Here is an 18,316-nt window from a genome sequence, read left to right as displayed (position 1 = left end):
AACTAATGGTCACAAACCTGATTACAGATAGAATCTTGATGATTTATTGTGAAACTGTAGAATCTGTACCTAACTATCGTAATGCAAATTTTATAAAGTTATGTATGATTTTTGGCATATCGGAGCACTTTTGTTTTCTCGGGAATACTCTCCAGTATATACTGTCACTAGGCCTGAATAAACGACCTTGTTTGAGAAACTCACCACTGTTGCATGAGAATTTATTTGTGTGTTGTCCTGATCTGAGTTGTAATTAATATGATGATGGGGCCCCACGTGAAAGCTAGATTCAGGATGCAGGTCAAACACACAAATCCCCGGAAACACGTGCATTTTGGAAACAATGCTTTGTTCACATATTTCATAGACTGTAGTTGAATAAATTATCCAGGGACTGAACCTTTCTCCTCCACTGACAAGAAGGTTGCCCAACCAGTGGAACATACCCAATTGACCCAAGAAAGAAATATTAGAGATTTTTAATCTCTAATTTAATAAAGAGAGATGATGAAATGAGTGTAGTTCCTTGAACAAATTGAATTTCAGCCTCATTCCCCAAAATGTTTTTAAGTCTGAGTGATCCTTCAGCAAGTACAGATTGAGGTGGGTGGGGCAGCTCCCTGCAGCTAAATTCTTTTACTTAAATGGAACCAGGGCAATCATTAAACTACCATTGGATTGGAATTGATTTATCCATCTTCCCATTTTGCACGTGCATGCAAAGACTGCATTTCTAATTAACCAAGCACCAGTCATGCTGAATATAAACTGTCAATTCTGGAAATAAATCAATGCATTGCATAAAACAAACTTTTCTGAAATCAATCAGCAGCTTTTTAAATTCTAAACTCATAGCATATTAATCCATCTAAATTTCTGAGCACATAAGATACACTGGTATTTTTGTATCAAAACAAGCCAGAATTCTGCCAATCGCGATTCGGCATTACACATTAAAATCATTGTCAAACAACAATTTTAACACAAATTAATGCAGTCAAAATACTTGCAAATGCAATATCGGTTTTGCCAGTTATTAGCAAGTAGCTTGCTGGAATTATTTTCAATTTCAGTTCATGATCACTTTCTTTGTTCAGAAAATATTTACGGTGACAGCATTACAGTTTATCAGTTTTCATAACTCTCGTGCCCTGAGGCTCGTTTGAAATAAAAATGCCAGTTTTAAGTACCAGAGGGACGTGGAAGAGTTGTTTGACAGTTTATATTGAAACATTAATTGAAGTAATAAACATCATTGACAGTTACGCATTGCGTCTTTGTGAACAGTACACATTGGCAGAAAACCTAAAGGATTCTCTGACTGAAATGGAAAGGCTACATTGGATACCACATGAAAATGCAAGCTGGATTTGGATTTGTGGTTCACAATTAACCCACGGCTATTGATTACACTTCAGGCAACATATCAGCTCCTAGCTACCTGCTCGTTAAAAGAAACTGTTGATGCTGTGCTGTTAATTAGTTACATACATCAGCAGGAGTCTTAATATCACAACTCATTATGTTAGCTTGCACTTGTTAAATTGTACTTCTCAAATAGAGCAGATACGTTGAGCCTGGATCAGCTTTTTAAAAGTGTATTCACTCACAAGCAACGCCTACATTTATTGCCTGCCACTGAATCGAAGGGTTGATTAGGAATCTATCACTTTACCTGGTGTAATATTTATGCCAGGCTAGGAAGAGAATCAAATGAGTATCTGTGACAATCGATTGTCATAAATAGTTAACATTACAGACCTTAGCCTTGTTTTAAGATTCTCAATTACATCGTTATTTATATTTAAATTCCCAGCCACCATGGTTGGGATGAAAAACTCATGTCTTCAGTCCAATATGTGAATCATTATGTTACCACAACCAGTGATGGCAGGAAGCGAAACTGAACCAGGAAGTACTAAATGAATGTGGCACATGGATGAATAAGTGCTCTCCAGGTTATATGGAAGTTATGGTTAGACAGAAATCAGGAAAGGGGTTATTTCTCTACAGGGAGGCAAGAGACCACCTGATACATGGTCAAAAGACAGTGGGGTCAAATGGCCATGCATGACAATCAGGGGTCCAGTTTTTTTTGGGATACAATGTGGAACAGGCTCTTCGGCCCACCTGGTCCACATCGACCAGCAAACCACCTCTACACTAGTTCTATCCTACACACCAGGGACAATTTACAGAAGCTGATTACAAATCTGCACGTGGCGACTCTTTGTATACCTTGTGTATGTAAAACAAAGAATTTCACGATCACATGTGATAATAAAATATCATTCAATCATTCATATTTGAATCTTCTTGTCTCTCCCACTTTTACTTCATTCATAATTGCTTCTGATTTATGATCTGCAAATTACCTAAGTCCTGACTCCTGACTTTTCTACCCTCCCTTGTCTCTTCCTTAACTTTGTGCCCTTTTCCTTTCAGATATACAAGAGGTTCAACCTGGGCAGAAATTGGAGGCACAGAAAGAAGGGAGTGATGCTGAAGACTTGTCCCTGTCACTTTATTTGACACTTGCAGCCACCATCATAACTTTAGATAGTTCCTCTGTCCCTCTCTTCCCCTCCCCCCCCCCCCCTTCCCAGTTCTCCCACTGTCTTCATGTCTCCACCTAAATTCTTTCTTTGTCCTGCCCCCCCCCCCCCGACATCAGTCTGAAGAAAGGTCTTGACCCGAAACGTCACCCATTCCTTCTCTCCAAGATGCTGCCTGACCTGCTGAGTTACTCTGGCATTTTGTGATACCTTTGTTGTGCCACCATCATAGATACCTACAACATGAGCATGGTAGCAGATATATCAGAAGCCGCATAAACAAGGTTGAGACACAACTGAGCAACCAGGGCAGTGGGGATGAATTAGAATGGAATAAAAAGGAATTACAGATGCTGGTTTATACCAAAGATAGACACAAAATGCTAGAGTAACTCAGCAGGTCAGATAGCAACTCTGGAAAAAATGGATAGGTGACGTTTTGGGTCAGGACCTTTCTTCAGACTGATTGTGGGGGAATTGGAAGCAAGAAAAAACCAGGATAAATCAGGGCAGGCAACAGATGACCTCAGGCAGGGTGGTTCCTGATGGGCCATTGGTTGGCTGGGGATGGTGTGAAGCCAAGAGGGGTACATAGTTGCAAACTGTGGAGTTGGCTAACTGACATTTAGTGGAGGAAGGGAGGGGGGGTGGGGGCAAGGGGAGGTAAAGCGAGGGGAGGTAGAGGGAAATGTATATACAAGTTACTTAAAGTTGGAGAATTCAACGTAATAGTTCAGAGTCCACCTCAACATAGTACAAAGTTGCTCACTGGTTCCATAACATAAAAGTCTGACAATGATTTAAATGGAGGATCCGACAGAAGTGCATGTATTATAAAATGTCTAGAAAACCTGTGAACAATGTCAAGCTCCCTTAAGGTCCAGCATACATTTGGCAAGTAGTTTTATGTAGAGCTTGCAGCTCATCCTCTGCAATGTGGACATGGTGGGCAAATACATCCGTACACTCTGGACCCAACCATCTGATGGGCAATTAAGCTTCAAAAAGGAGGGCCAGCTTTTACACAGGGGGGATGGTGCATATATGGAACATGCTGCCAGAGGAAGTATCAGAGGCAGGTACAATCTCATCATGTTCTCCAGAGATGCTGCCTGACCCACTGAGTTATTTCAGCATCTTGCGTCCCTCCTCATAGCCCGTCTTCTCCATTCATTTTACTCACAATGAGTTACCTTTGATGGTCCCAGCTGGCACAGATCCAGTGCATAGATATCCCAGAACTGTTTGAAAATTGAAGAACATTGACACCATGTCTCCATGAAGAATTAGATATCAAAGCTCATGGAACTCAAAACTTAAAGTTTGTACAAAAGTCCAAACTTTCTTGGTAGCTATCTGGCTAAGTATGAGCTGTTGAATGCAGACCTGTTAGCATTTCTCATGAAAATCGTGGTTGAATTCCACTATCACCATATTTTGTCTCTTTCTGCTAAAGACAAACAACTCTACAGAATTTGACATCATTTTGTCTTTTCCCGAGATCATTTGTCATTTATGAATTCTAGGCTGCTGAGAGTATTTGTGAAAAGCACATACTTTGCACTTTAAATGGAGTGTTAAAGACACTTTGTCTACCAGCTGAGCAATTGCTCATCGGCTTTTTATTCATGTGCTTTGACAAAACGTTGAGGAATTTCTAGGCTAAAGTTTATAAACCAGATTGTTTTCAAGATTTAAATGAACAAATCAAGATGCAGCAGCCTCTCCTGATTGAAAAGTGAACATGTTCCACTTTGCTCACTCTTGGCCTTAGTATTCCTTGTGTCCAGTGGCGCAAGACATCTATAATCTATCTGTCTGTATCAATAAAGATCAGTCTGAAGAAGGGTCTCGACCCGAAATGTCACCCATTCCTTCTCTCTAGAGATGCTGCCTGACCCGCTGAATTACCCCAGAATTTTGTGTCTACCTTCTACAATCTATACCCAGAAGTGGAGAATGGGACAGGGCTCCCATTATGTGAAGTTCCAAACATTTATGCCAACTAATAAAGACTCCCCAGAAACAAAGTGGTCTCATGACACATCCACAGCAAATGTATGTTGGAGTGGGAGGTGAGGAAACAATATGGGAGGTGATGATGCAAAAAAATATGTTGCAATATAAAGTGGCATATGGGGTCTGTCATAGTACAGGCCAAGGTTCAGAAATATGAGGAACTGTTAATTGGAATATAATGGCAACTCGAAAGAACCAATAAATGTTCTTATCTGGTTCCAGATATCAGCCAATCCAGGCATTGTAATGAATCTCCTTCCTCCTGGACAATTAGCTGCAGCATGAAAAACAATCAGAATCCAGAAAGTGAATTGTGATCAGAGGGATCATCACGGTGCACTATGTTTCCAGGAGAAGAGAAGCACTTTGTAGATCCCAGGTAATAAGAATGTGGGTTTGAGACCTATCGCTGAATTGAAAGATAACATTTAAGAATAGGTCTGAAAATGGGTTGTGACCTGAAACATCACCTATTCCTTTTCCTTTAGAGATGCTACCTGACCCACTGAGTTACCCATTTTGCGTCTATTTTTGGTATAAATCAGCATCTGCAGTTCCTTCCTACACATTTAACCTGGTGTTCCATTACAATACAATCTGAGTTACTAGGACTGTGGTCCTACAGATAAAATATCCAATGCTCTATTAAGTATCCTGTTAAAGTACTCTTCAACATTCTTCCCTCAAGGAATGTTGTTGAAATCAGATTTAATAGTCAGTTAACTTATTAATGTTTGCAAGATCTTGCTGTGCACAGAAATTGGATGCTGTATTTATCTTTGTAACTGTTGTTATTTTTTGAAATATTATTTTAGAAAGAAAGTAAGTCTTTAAAAAAGGCGACTCAAATTGTTGCAGTATTTGAATGTGATGGCATAGTTCCTGCTATTTTTCCCTTAGTCCTTTGAGAAAAGTTAGACTAGATTATTTGACAGGTGTGTTGCTAGGACATACAGTGGTGTTAATTGATCTGTGATTGCACATCAGCATGACAATTTCCTCCTTCAAAATATTTTTCCCAATAGCTTTGTGCTGAAGTATTTTCTTAGTTGAAGTAAGTGCAGCTTTCTTTTTTGGTTGGTTTAATTTGTAACCACAAATTAAACAAACGAAACAGAGAGAGGAAACGTAAAATGGCAGCTACGGAATGTTCTGTGGTGTTATGTCCCATTTCAGACATTTCCTTGCTAATCTGATCGAAGAATATAACATGAGAGGCATAAATAGGCGAGATAGTCAGAGCATTTTTCCAAAAGTGGAAATGCCAAAGAATAGAGGGCACAGATTTAACAAGAGGGGAGAAACTTTAAAGTTGATGTGCTGGGCAAGTTTTTTTATACAGAGAGTGCTGGGTACCTGCAACACGCTGCCAAGGGTGGTGGTGGAGGCAAATGCGGCAGTGGCCTTTAAGTGGTTTTTAGATAGGTCCTCTTTTCCTGTAAAGGTCATACCTGAGCAATTTTCAGCATTGCTGGGTATAAGCCAATGTTGGAATTGTATTGGAACAGATTGGCACAGCTAATCTTGGAGCTTTTACCACAGTAATATGCTGTGCTGTAGAGAGGCCTCAGTGACTAGCAGCAATTAACCCAGACTTCAAGTCATTACACTTGCAGTGCATGGCATTGGCATTTGTACTAAATGAGGCATTACTGATGGGCAGCAATGCCAGTAGTTGAAAGAATACTGGACTTTCCTCAACACATCGAACATTCTGTCATATTCCTAATGGAAATTAAATGAAGTGTGACTTGTATATTGAAATTATTCACCACAAAATTATATCAAAGGGTGCATCAATAGAAACCTATTATTTGTCTGTCAGTTGAACACCATACTGCTGTTCCCTATTGGTTAGGATTTAATGGACAAACTCAGCTCCATTCTGCCAGCTGGAAGATTGCTCTCTTTCCCCTTGAGTCTCCACAGATGTCCTTGATGAGCCAAATGAAGTTCTTGAATGAAATGGGCCAGTTTCAGATTACTGGCCCCGGCCAACTGAGGAAGCAATCAAGGACGGCCTACTGCGGGGCATGGGTAAGTGATTGGAGATGCCTTGGTGCACTCATGAGGGGGTCGTCAATCAACAAGATCTGCCCTTCAGACAGCCTCTCAGTGGTACAAATAACCTGCAGCCAAACTGAACAGCATCATTTCAACTCCCAGACTCAAATATGCAGTGACTAACAATGCCAATCTTAAGATAAACTGTGTTTAGTCCTCTCTTGGAGCCAAGTCTTTCTAATAACTGGGTGGAGCACTGCTCATGGTGGAGAGAGGTCCTCACCTGAGTTGTCACCTGAATCCAGTGGTGTCATGGGTCAAATTTGGCACCAAGTCCTTTCAAAGAAGTAAGAATCACTTCCAGAATGTAAGGGATGGACTCTGACTCTCTTTAACATCCAACGAGGACATAGGGATGGTCTTCTCCATGCTACGAGGCATTGCTGGCAATTGTTGAAGCAGATAGACTGAAGAAGGGTCTCGTCCCGAAATGTCACTCATTCCTTCTCTCCAGAGATGCCGCTTGTCCCACTGAGTTACTCCAGCTTTTTGTGTCTATCTTCGGTTTAAACCAGCATTTGCAGTTCCTTCTTACACAATTGGTGAAGCATCCCGTTAAAGAACCTTACATGACCTTGAGTTGACAGCATCCCAGTCACAGAGATGAACGGAGTGCCCTGAGATGTGGGGGCATCTCCCCACTCCATCAACCCCAACCTACTCACATAAGCACCTTACTCCAGATTCCCTAAACCTCATGCAGGACTGCAGTACATTTGATTTGGTATTTATATCCTTGTTCCTTTCACCTCTGAGGTGGTGTTCAGGAATGTCAAATACATTAAGTATTATAATCCATCTCCTCTCCATCCACACCACGCTCCTGTTCCCCTCCCTCTCTCTGCTCCAACCTTTCTGTGACCAGATGTGATAATCTACATAGAAGCCTCTCCTCATTCATATAAAAGATGAAACAAAAAAGAGTTGTCCACATAATCTGAACCAAAGCCATGTTTATGGGATGTAGCGTAAAAGAAGAATACTGTTATTCAATAAAAAAGGAAGCATACTTAGCCCAATGAAGCATTCATTATGAATCTACCTGGCTGGTTGTTTTGAAGAATTGGTTTGAACCTCAGGGCTTGGAGTAAATGGGTACTTGATTGTACCCATTGTACGGGACTGTCATCTGTTGAAAGACTGGAGCGACTAGGCTTGTATATACTGGAATTTAGAAGGGTGAGAGGAGATCTTATCGAAACGTATAAGATTATTAAGGGGTTGGACACATTAGAGGCAGGAATCATGTTTCCAATGTTGGGGGAGTCCAGAACAAGGGGCCACCGTTTAAGAATAAGGGGTAGGCCATTTAGAACTGAGATGAGGAAAAACTTTTTCAGTCAGAGAGTTGTGAATCTGTGGAATTCTCTGCCTCAGAAGGCAGTGGAGGCCAATTCTCTGAATGCATTCAAGAGAGAGCTAGATGGAGCTCTTAAGAATAGCGGAGTCAGGGGGTATGGGGAGAAGGCAGGAATGGGGTACTGATTGAGAATGATCAGCCATGATCACATTGAATGGCGGTGCTGGCTCAAAGGGCTGAATGGCCTCCTCCTGCACCTATTGTCTATTGTAGGTACAAACATGAAGGGCTGAAGGGCCTGTTTTTATGGTCTATGGTCTCTTCTGCTCATGAGGAGAAAGATCATCCACTCCAGTGTGGCGAGGGGTTGCAGTCAAAGGATTTGCTCCCACTTGAGTTTCCTCCTTTTCTCTTCGTTGTTAAAATGGAAGAGATGGAGGACACTGAGTAAACGTTGCATAAACCTTCAAATGTGTGTGCTGGGTTGGGGGAGCAAAGTTATTGTGGATGATGGTAGTGAGGTCATGTGGGAGTAAGGAGTGAAAAAAGTGTGAGTGATTGTGAGAGGATGTTTGTGAGAATGTATCTGAATGTAAATGTGAAAGACTAACATTTTTGAAAGTGTACATTTCATCTCAACATATTGAGTGGGTTAATGAAATATCTTGCGACACAACTCCACTGGGTGGGGAGTGACAATTCAATTTTACTCCTGTTTTGCTCTCTTTATCATGATCCCCATAACCTCCTGACCAACCTACCACTTCAGTAACCGCCCAGCACATTAAATCTCCCTCAGCTATGAGCCCACTTGCGTGAGTGATGGAGATCCCACTCTTTCTTCTGCAGCCCCTCTCTCCTCCATAGCATCCATGGTGTGTGTTTGCTACTGTCTGGGTAGTGTGGAGTTTGTCTTTAAGGGCTGACACCCCATGGCGATAGCTTTGAAGACAGGTGGCAGGAAATCTGTTGATTTTAGCCTGGTCTCCAGGCTAATGTGTTTGATCACCTCAGAAGGTGGAAAATTCAATTTTGAGGAAACTGAATCACACTTGTTGTCTAGAATTTCATGATTTGGGAGTTGATGGTGAGATCCAAATCTGCTATTTAGCTTTACGAATAAAGGTACTTCCTCCCACAATAAAAAAAAGTCTCTTGGCATTCTTCTCTTTCTTCAGTCCATATTAATTCCACTGTTCTGCTAGGCCCTTTCCATTGCCTACCATACCCCACCTGTCATCCTTCTTAATCTGGCCTTTCCCTTCCTTTTCCATGTTGTCTTTTCTTTCTCAAGATCAACTATCCTGGAATTGTTAATTTCCAATCAGTCCCGTACAATTGCATTCTAAATGAACTATTAGATCTGATTTGGTCGTCTCTATTTGTATCCATTTTGTCTTGAATTCTTGGTAGACACAAAATGCTGGAGTAACTCAGCAGGACAGGCAGGATCTCTGGAGAGAAGGAATGGGTGACGTTTGCATTCAGATATAATACTTAAATTTTTTTAACACTGCCATGTTACCATGAATTGATTATTATCTAAAACATTATTATCATTAATTCCCTGTGACTTTATTCTCTCTGCTTTTCCTGGTCTAAACTGCTTCTTTGCTTTATGAGCATGTCCTTTCCTATTAAATCTGTAATCATCCCTCTACTTTCAATTTGTCCCTCCATTTTTGTTCGCTTAAAGCAATGCAAATAGCCCCAGTACATCTGAGATGCTGAGGCACTGTATTCCCGTTGAATATAGTCAAGTCAAGTCAAGTCAATTTTATTTGTATAGCACATTTAAAAACAACCCACGTTGACCAAAGTGCTGTACATCTGATTAGGTACTAAGGAAAAAAATGAAACATACAGTAGCACGCAAACAGTTCACAGCGCCTCCTCAATGAGCCTCAAACGCTAGGGAGTAGAAATAGGTTTTGAGCCTGGACTTAAAGGAGTCGATGGAGGGGGCAGTTCTGATGGGGAGAGGGATGCTGTTCCACAGTCTAGGAGCTGCAACCGCAAAAGCGCGGTCACCCCTGAGTTTAAGCCTAGACCGCGGGATAGTGAGTAGCCCAAGTCGGCCGACCTGAGGGACCTGTAGTTAGAGAGGGGGGTTAGAAGATTTTTGATGTAGGGGGGGGAATGTACATTTAGGGCTTTATACGTGAATAGGAGGAGCTTGAAGTTGATTCTGTACCGTACAGGGAGCCAGTGGAGAGAGGCCAGAATCGGGGTGATGTGGTCCCTTTTACGGGTACCCGTCAGGAGTCTCGCTGCGGCGTTTTGGACCAGTTGCAGGCGGGACAGGGAAGATTGGCTGATCCCAGTGTATAGGGAGTTGCAGTAGTCTAGGCGGGAGGAAATGAAAGTGTGAATGATTTTTTCTGTGTCGTCGAATTGGAGGAAAGGTTTGATTTTAGCTATGGTTCGAAGTTGGAAGAAGCTGGCTTTTACCACAGCGTTGACTTGCTTATCAAATTTTAATGCAGAGTCAAATATCATGCCGAGGTTTTTGACATGCGGTTTGACTAGGCAGGATAGACTTCCAAGACTGCCTGTTATCAATTTGATGGAGTCGGGGGGGGGGGGGGGGGGGGCGAATAGGATGACTTCAGACTTGCTCTCATTTAATTGGAGGAAGTTCTGTGCCATCCAACATTTTATGTCCTCAAGGCAGTGTAAGAGGCTGTTTAAATTTGACTGGTCGTTGGGTTTCAGGGGGAGGTAAAGCTGAGTGTCATCGGCATAGCAGTGGAAAGAAATGCCGTGCCTTTGAATGATTTGGCCAAGGGGGAGCATGTATAGAGAGAAGAGAATGGGGCCTAGGATGGAGCCTTGTGGAACTCCGCAGGAGAGGCTAGCTGGAGCAGAGGAATAACTGCCTATGTTGATGGCGAAACTCCTATCTTTGAGGTACGAAGCGAACCAGCTCAGGGCAGTGCCATCAATGCCAACCGCGTACCGGAGACGGTCAATAAGGATGTCATTCCACTGGTAAAGGTATCCTCTCTCCATGTGTTGTTGCCAGAAGCCCACTAATCCAAAGCACTTTTCCAGCAATATTTTATGTACAATGTATTTAACTATTTAATCCACTGAAATTTATGCTAATCTAATCGTAATAAGCCTAAAAACTATTGCCTTTGAGATTCTTTGCTTCAATTCCTAACATAAAATCTCAAAGTTCCGATGTGAAATTTCATTCCTAATTACGGGTTGTTCATAAGGTGACCATTGCAACTGGATTATCTCGCTGCACCAATATTACTAATTTTAATAAACGTCCGATTGTGGGAAGTTACGTTTAAATTTTGCACTCGGTCAGCAACAGAGCTTTTGGACCACCTGTCCCAGCTGCAAAGAGCAGGATCTAATGCCTCGAGTATTTTTTCAACTTCAAACCAGATTGCACCCTCCCCTCCTGATTCACTGATCTGATTGCCAGAATACGTCTTGCAAGTTTGAGGTGATGTGTCTTGTTGCCTCAAACCCAGCTCCATCCATTCTGTGGAATACTGACTTGATTCCTGCAGGAGGCTCACTTGGAAGTTGGATATACATTTTTAAAAATCCCATTTCTGAGGACTCAGACATCGATGTCATTGGTGATCATTGAGGTGAACTTGTACCACCAGTTAAAATCAGGCATTGGATTATATTTGTAGAAATCACTACAGTGAGAGACATGATACTTACATTTTACCAGGTGAATATTTCCAGGTCACATTCATTAATATTATCCACTTTGACTTCAAACTTAATTTGAACCTATGCGCCTCTCTTTCCCGGATCTCATTTTTTCTCTGTTCTTTTTTATAGTTAGAGAGTCATATTTAATGATTTCAGCTCTATAAAACATTTATAAAGGCATTTGGGACATAAAATGGGTCTGAATGCTAATGTGCAGGCAGTAAAATAAATACTGCCAATAATTAACATTTTGCTACCCATGCCAGTTCATAAAATCCAGGGGCCATCAGCACATGCTTCTGTTTATCAACCTCTGGTAAGGCCTCTAATAACTCCGCCAAACAGATAGCACTGACATCATTAGAGTCAACCATACACAGATGTCTCAGTGCGGTAGTTCAGTGGCCAATATATCATTGTTCCTGCTCTTGTGCCACCGCCAGTCTGTCCCTATGTCAACAGATGTTGTTTTTCATTCTCACTGGCAATGTTATGCACTATGCACTGTGACTATTAAAAATATATATTGCAGCATAAGTCATTTGCCCCAAGGGTCCAGGCACCTGAAATCTTCAAGCATTTAATAGATCTCTTGATTAGTAAGTTATGGTGAAATGCAGATTTGGCAAGGCCTGTGAAGACTTGCCTTCAGTAGCTCATGGGCAACATCTATACTGAGCTGCTTTGGGGAGCAGGAGAAGGTGCGGTTGCTGTAAGGATATTTGACTTTGCTGATAAGAAATAAGCACAGGTTAATCCACTTTCATCGTGTGGTAATTGGGGACACAAGCAACTGCAGTTACTGGAATTTTTAGAAAAGGCTGGAGGAACTTAATAGGTTAGATGGCATCTGTGGAGGAAATAGACAGGTGACGATTCGGGTCGGGAGCAGACTTTACCTCTGAAGAAGGGAGCTTGCAAAGTCCAAAATTTGCACTTTTGTTTTTGTTTTCATTTTGGATAGTTCTGATACTGAGTTTTTCAGGATGGGCGATAGTAAGGTTTGATCCGTGGTTTTGAATTCCGAGTCAGCATATAAGAAATCCTAGTATAAAATAATCCGATGTGGATGTTAGTCAAGGACAAGATCAGATTCAGCTGTGATGGCATTTATAAAACCACAATGAAATGTTGCCAGCAGATTTGATATTGTACCCGATCAAGAAGGATGGAAAAGAAGCATCTTTGCAGTCCCACTGCACAAAAAAATGTTGTTAAACCATAATTTTCTGAAATATCTATGAAACATGATAAATTATTAGCCTTGCATTGTTTGCATTTTAAGTAGTTCTGACAGTCACTTTACGCATGTGTAATAGAAGCATAATACAATTAATAGAAGCATATATAAAGAAATGTGCCACAAATCCAACATGCAAAATTATTTACTTCAAACCCAACCAATTTATTGATCCCATTAATGATTGGCTGTTGAATCATTAAGAATTCATAACCCAGGATTATCCAACAAATATGTGGAAGTACTTTACAATTGAAACTTTTGGTTTCTGTCTCATTCACATGTTTACTTCCCTTTCAATTCCTTCTCCTCAGCTTATTTTGCTTCAGTCGAAAGATCTTCATTTGAATATCTATTCTTACAATCTTGGTTTATTTAGAACACTTTACCACAATTTAACTACTTTTCAAACACAGTCACTCTTGGAACATGAGTAAACAACAGTTAATTTCTCTAAAACAAATGTCCATGCTCAGCATTATGTCATTTACACATTTTTTTTTGCAATGTAGGTCAAAACATTGGAGAAAATGATCCTCTTTTCTTCAAAATAGCACTATAATATTTTGCCCCCCAAGAATATAGACACAGTCCACATTCAACATTACCCCCAACCGTGTAATACTCATAGTTATCGAACATGGAAACAGACACTGCAGCCTACTGATTTCAGGCCAACCATCAAGCATCCATTCAAAATAAACCTGCTGTAATCTATTTTGTTCTCTGCACATACCGATCAGCTATCCCTAGATTCCACTTAACATGTGAGGAGCAGTTTATAATGGCTAAATAACCTACAAACTCTTTCTGTTCTGAAATGAATTTTATATTCAAGTCTTTGGATGGGGCTTGAACCAAAAGGCTTTTGATTTAGAGAAGAAAATGCTGTTGTTTGGATTGAGTTGGCAATTTCGACCTTTACACTGGATTGAAATGACATCAGGCTGAAACAAAAAAAGGGAAGGATGTCAGTTGATCACAAATGTGATGCTTGGATTAACCTGAGAGGCAATGTATTCCTTCAACAGTGGATTATTTTAATTTCACTAGGGCCCCAATGCTGGAGCTGCTGGCCTGGGAGAGGAAACTGACTTTGCTTCTGGTAGATTTGTAAACTGTTGTCGGGTCAGCATGGAAGGTATCTCTGGTGAATTGTGGTGCCTGATTAGGTTGTCCAACTCTCTGAAGCATTGAGGGCAGTTTTGTCTCTGCTGCCCAAGAGTGAGTGTTTTAACACACAGTGGGTTCAGTTGGGCAGAAACAGTTGGAATGGAGTTGAGAACTCCGAGACCACACATTGGGATTAAACAAAAAGTTCCATGAAAGGCAGAAAAAGAAGACCACTCAACAAGCTACCTGCTCTTCCATTCTATGCTATATCTCTATATTTATATCTGTATTTATTATCTATATCTATAATCTATATCTCTGGAAGTCTGTGATTCCCATGTTGGCTTCATCAGTCACTTCAGAACTCACCACACTGGAATGAAAACAAGTTATTCTCAATCCTGAAGATACCTGTAGACACAAAATGCTGGAGTAACTCATGTAGCATCTCTGGAGAAAAGGAATAGGTGATGTTTTGTGTTGAGACACGTCTTCAGATTGAGAGTAAGGGGGGATGAAAACTAAAGGTATGACTAGAGGTATAACTTTACATACATCTAGTTTCCTTCTCCCCTTACTCTCAGTCTGAAGAAGGTTCTCAACCCAAATTGTCACCTATTCCTTTTCTCCAGAGATGCTGCTTGACCTGCTGAGCTATTCCAGCATTTTGTGGCTATCTTCAGTGTAAACCAGCATCTGCAATTCCTTCCATTATTCTCCATCCTGATGCATAAAACAGAATAAGAGATAATTTTAATGTCTAGCTGGCTTTTTAGACGAATAGGCAGTAATATTAACATTTTGCACATTTTTGAAGCATGTCATTTTCTTCTCAAATGCACTCCATAAATATAAAGCCTATGCGTTTTATTTATTAAATAAGACATCCATATTACATCACTTACTTGAGAGATGGTGTGGAACAGTGTGCCAAAGTTATTTTACATATGATTTGCAAGACTTCACAAATGTTATTGACAACCCTATTATTGAAGATGTTGTATACATTATAAGATTGTTATTTTTCTTATTTATGAGGCATAACAAAAACTGTACATAGCACTTATTGGACTGTAGTAAGCAGTTGCCATTCCTCAAAGGGCATGGAGTTCTGTCATTTCTGGCTAATCCTCTTGATAGTCCTGCAGCAGCAAAGTACATGTTGTGTGGTTGTTATATTTGCTTCCATACAATGGTCAAAGGAATGAAGGAACTCAGAAACAATGTGAGTTGCTTCTGAGAGTTCTGATACCCTATGCTAAATGCAAGTTTAATTTTTCTCTAGCCTCCTTTAGTGCAGCCTCAGAAAAATCTTGCACACAAATAAAAAAAATGGATATAAAATTGGCTTCATGGAAGGGAGCAGAGAGTGATGGTAGAAGGTTGTTTTTGAGACTGGAGGCCTGTGACTAATGGTGTGTGGTGTGCCTCAAGGTTTGGTGCTGAGTCCACAACAATGGACATCATCTATGTCAATGATTTGGATGAGAATGTACAAGGAATGATTAGTAAATTAGCTGATGACACTAAAATGGGTGGTATTGTTGATATCAAAGAAGGTTGTCAAAAATTGCAGCAGGATCTTAATTGATTGGGCAGATGGGCTACCCAATCTGCCCATGGAGTTGATGGAGTTTAATACAGAGATGTGCAATGTGTTGCATTTTGGGAAGTCAAATCAGGGCAGGGGACCTTCACAATAAATGGCAGGGCTCTGGGGAGTGTTGCAGAGCAGAGAAATATAGGAGTGCTGGTACATAGTTTCTTGAAAGTGGCATCAAAAGTAGTTCGGGTGCTACTTGTTATGCCACAAGAAGTATTGTGGCACATTGGCCTTCATCAGTCAGAGTATTGAATATAGAAGTTAGAAGGTCATGTTACAGCCTTACAAGACATTGGTGAGGCCACACTTAGGGTATTGCGTTCAGTTTTGATAACCCTGTTAGAGAAAAGATGTTGTTAAATTGGAAAGGCTGCAGGATAGATTAATGAAGATGTTGCCAGGACTCAAGGGCATGAGCTATAGGGAGAGGTTGAGCAGGCTAGGACTTTATTCCATGAAGTGCAGGAAACTGAGCAGTGATCTCATAGAGGTGTACAAAATCATAAGAGGAAAAAATAGAATAAATGCATAGAGTCTTTTACCAAGTGTAGGGGAGTCAAGAACCAGAGAAAATAAGTTTAAGGTGATGGGGAAAAGTTTTAATAGGAACCTGAGGGTCAACCTTTTACACAAAGGGAGGTAGGAGTAAGGAATGAATTGCCGGAGGAGGTAGTTGAGGCAGGTACTATCACAACATTTAAAAAATCATTTACGCAGGAACATGGATAGGACAGGTTTAGAGGGATAGTGTAGACGGGGCATGTTGTTCAGTGTGGTCAAATTGGGCCAAAAAACCTGTATTCATGCTGTATGACTCTATAACTCAATATCTTTTTTAATTTACAGATTGTTTTCTATAATTATCTTGAGACAAGAAAACACAAAATAATTGCTTTTCTGGGACAGATGAGTAGATCCAACCCATAGTCATAGAGTCATAGAGCCATACAACATGGAAACTGACTCTTCGGCCCTTTTCATCCATGCCAACCAAAATGCCTATGTGCACTGTTCCCAATTGCCCACCTTTGATCAAAATCCTTATAAACCCTTCATATCCATGTACTTGTTCAAATGTCTTTAAAGGGCCTGTCCCACGTAGGCGATCTTTTAGGCTATTGCCGGCGACAGTCAAAGTAGTAGCAGATCGCCAAAATTGTCTTTTATCCTATGACAATGACGACGACAATGCTGAGTCAGGTCGATACAAGTTACTTTTTTTGTGAAACTAGCACCTGGCTAAGAGATTACACCGTCTTCGGAAACATCGCGAAATTCCCACGCTTATCAATGCTTCTCCGGCGTCCTAATTTTCACTGAAATCACTGACAAGTCGGTAATTACTTGAGAGTTTTGAAATATAACATCTTGCCCGGGTTACTTGAAAACCAAGCTTCATGGTAACGAGGCATAAACTGGATTGATTTCCAGTATACTAATAGCAGTATTAAGAAATTTAATTTTAAATGTGATTAAATGGATTTTTGTGCGAGTGTGGGCATTCTATGAAATTGTACGTGAGATGCATATCTGGTTTCTGGGTTGCATATCTGGGTTGGGAGCCTACTTTAAAAGTAATCGCTGATGGCCATAAACATCGTAAAATTCCCACGCTTACCTGACCGTCAAACTGTCACCTCCAACCTACCTGTCAAATGTCCTGACGGTAAATAAATTGGTTAAACACGTATTTTAAGGTATCTTCAAATGACTTTACTTAATTTAATATTACGTGCTTCTAAATGCATCTGCGATAACCTAGCAAACCTGGGGACAGCATGCGACAGAGCCCGCAATAAGCAACGTTACCTGGCGACAATCCAGCTGTCGCAGAGAAATTTCATACCGGTTAATTTCTCAGTGATGCGCCGAGATCCACTACGATTCTTTGAAGACTCCTCACGATCATGCCCATGACACCCCGGCGAACTGTCGGCGACAGCCTAGTCGCCAGCAGTCGCCTTGAAATCGCCTAAGTTGGACAGGCCCTTTAAAATCTTGGTATGGCACCTGTCTCAACTACTTCCTCTGTCATCTTATTCCTTACACATACCACCCTTTATGTGAATATTTCGCTCTCACCTTTCCACTCTCACCTTAGTTCTTGATTCCCTAACCCTGGGAATAAAGCTCTGCACATTTACTATATCTATTCCTCTACCTATGCTCCAAATCTTGGAAAAATTAGAGGTGATCTTACAGAAACATTTGAGATTTAGCGAGTCATAGATACGATCGATACCATGAAGATTTTTACTCATTTGGGGGGAATTTAGAACTGAATGGCATTATCTCAATCTAAGCAGGTCATTTGTTAAGTCAGAAAATAAAATTAACTTTGTGCCAAAAAAGGTTGTGAATGTTTGGAATTATCTGCCCCCAGACAGTTGAGATTTTGAGGTATGTATTTGGTTTGAAATAGATTTTTTGATTATAAGAGAATTGAGGGTTACAGACATGAGGCAGGGAGCTGGAGTTGAAGCCTATCGTCAGATCATTTATGACCTTATTGAATAGTCCAATGTTCTGGCACTCACAATAAGGGAAGAGTACTTAGCTCTTGCATTCTTTCCACATTTTGCTACATTTTGACTCCGATTTACATTATGTACACTGGTGAAGCAAAACCTCACAAGTGTTTTCTAATAAATTATAATGTTAGCTACCATGTTTTAGGTTCTTACACAGCTTTACTGATGCTAATGGTCCTGTACCAATTAAAAATAAATCGCTTT

Source organism: Rhinoraja longicauda, chromosome 4, assembly GCF_053455715.1.
Source record: "Rhinoraja longicauda isolate Sanriku21f chromosome 4, sRhiLon1.1, whole genome shotgun sequence".
Lineage (NCBI taxonomy): Eukaryota > Metazoa > Chordata > Chondrichthyes > Rajiformes > Arhynchobatidae > Rhinoraja > Rhinoraja longicauda.
Note: the sequence above shows the minus strand (reverse complement) of the source record.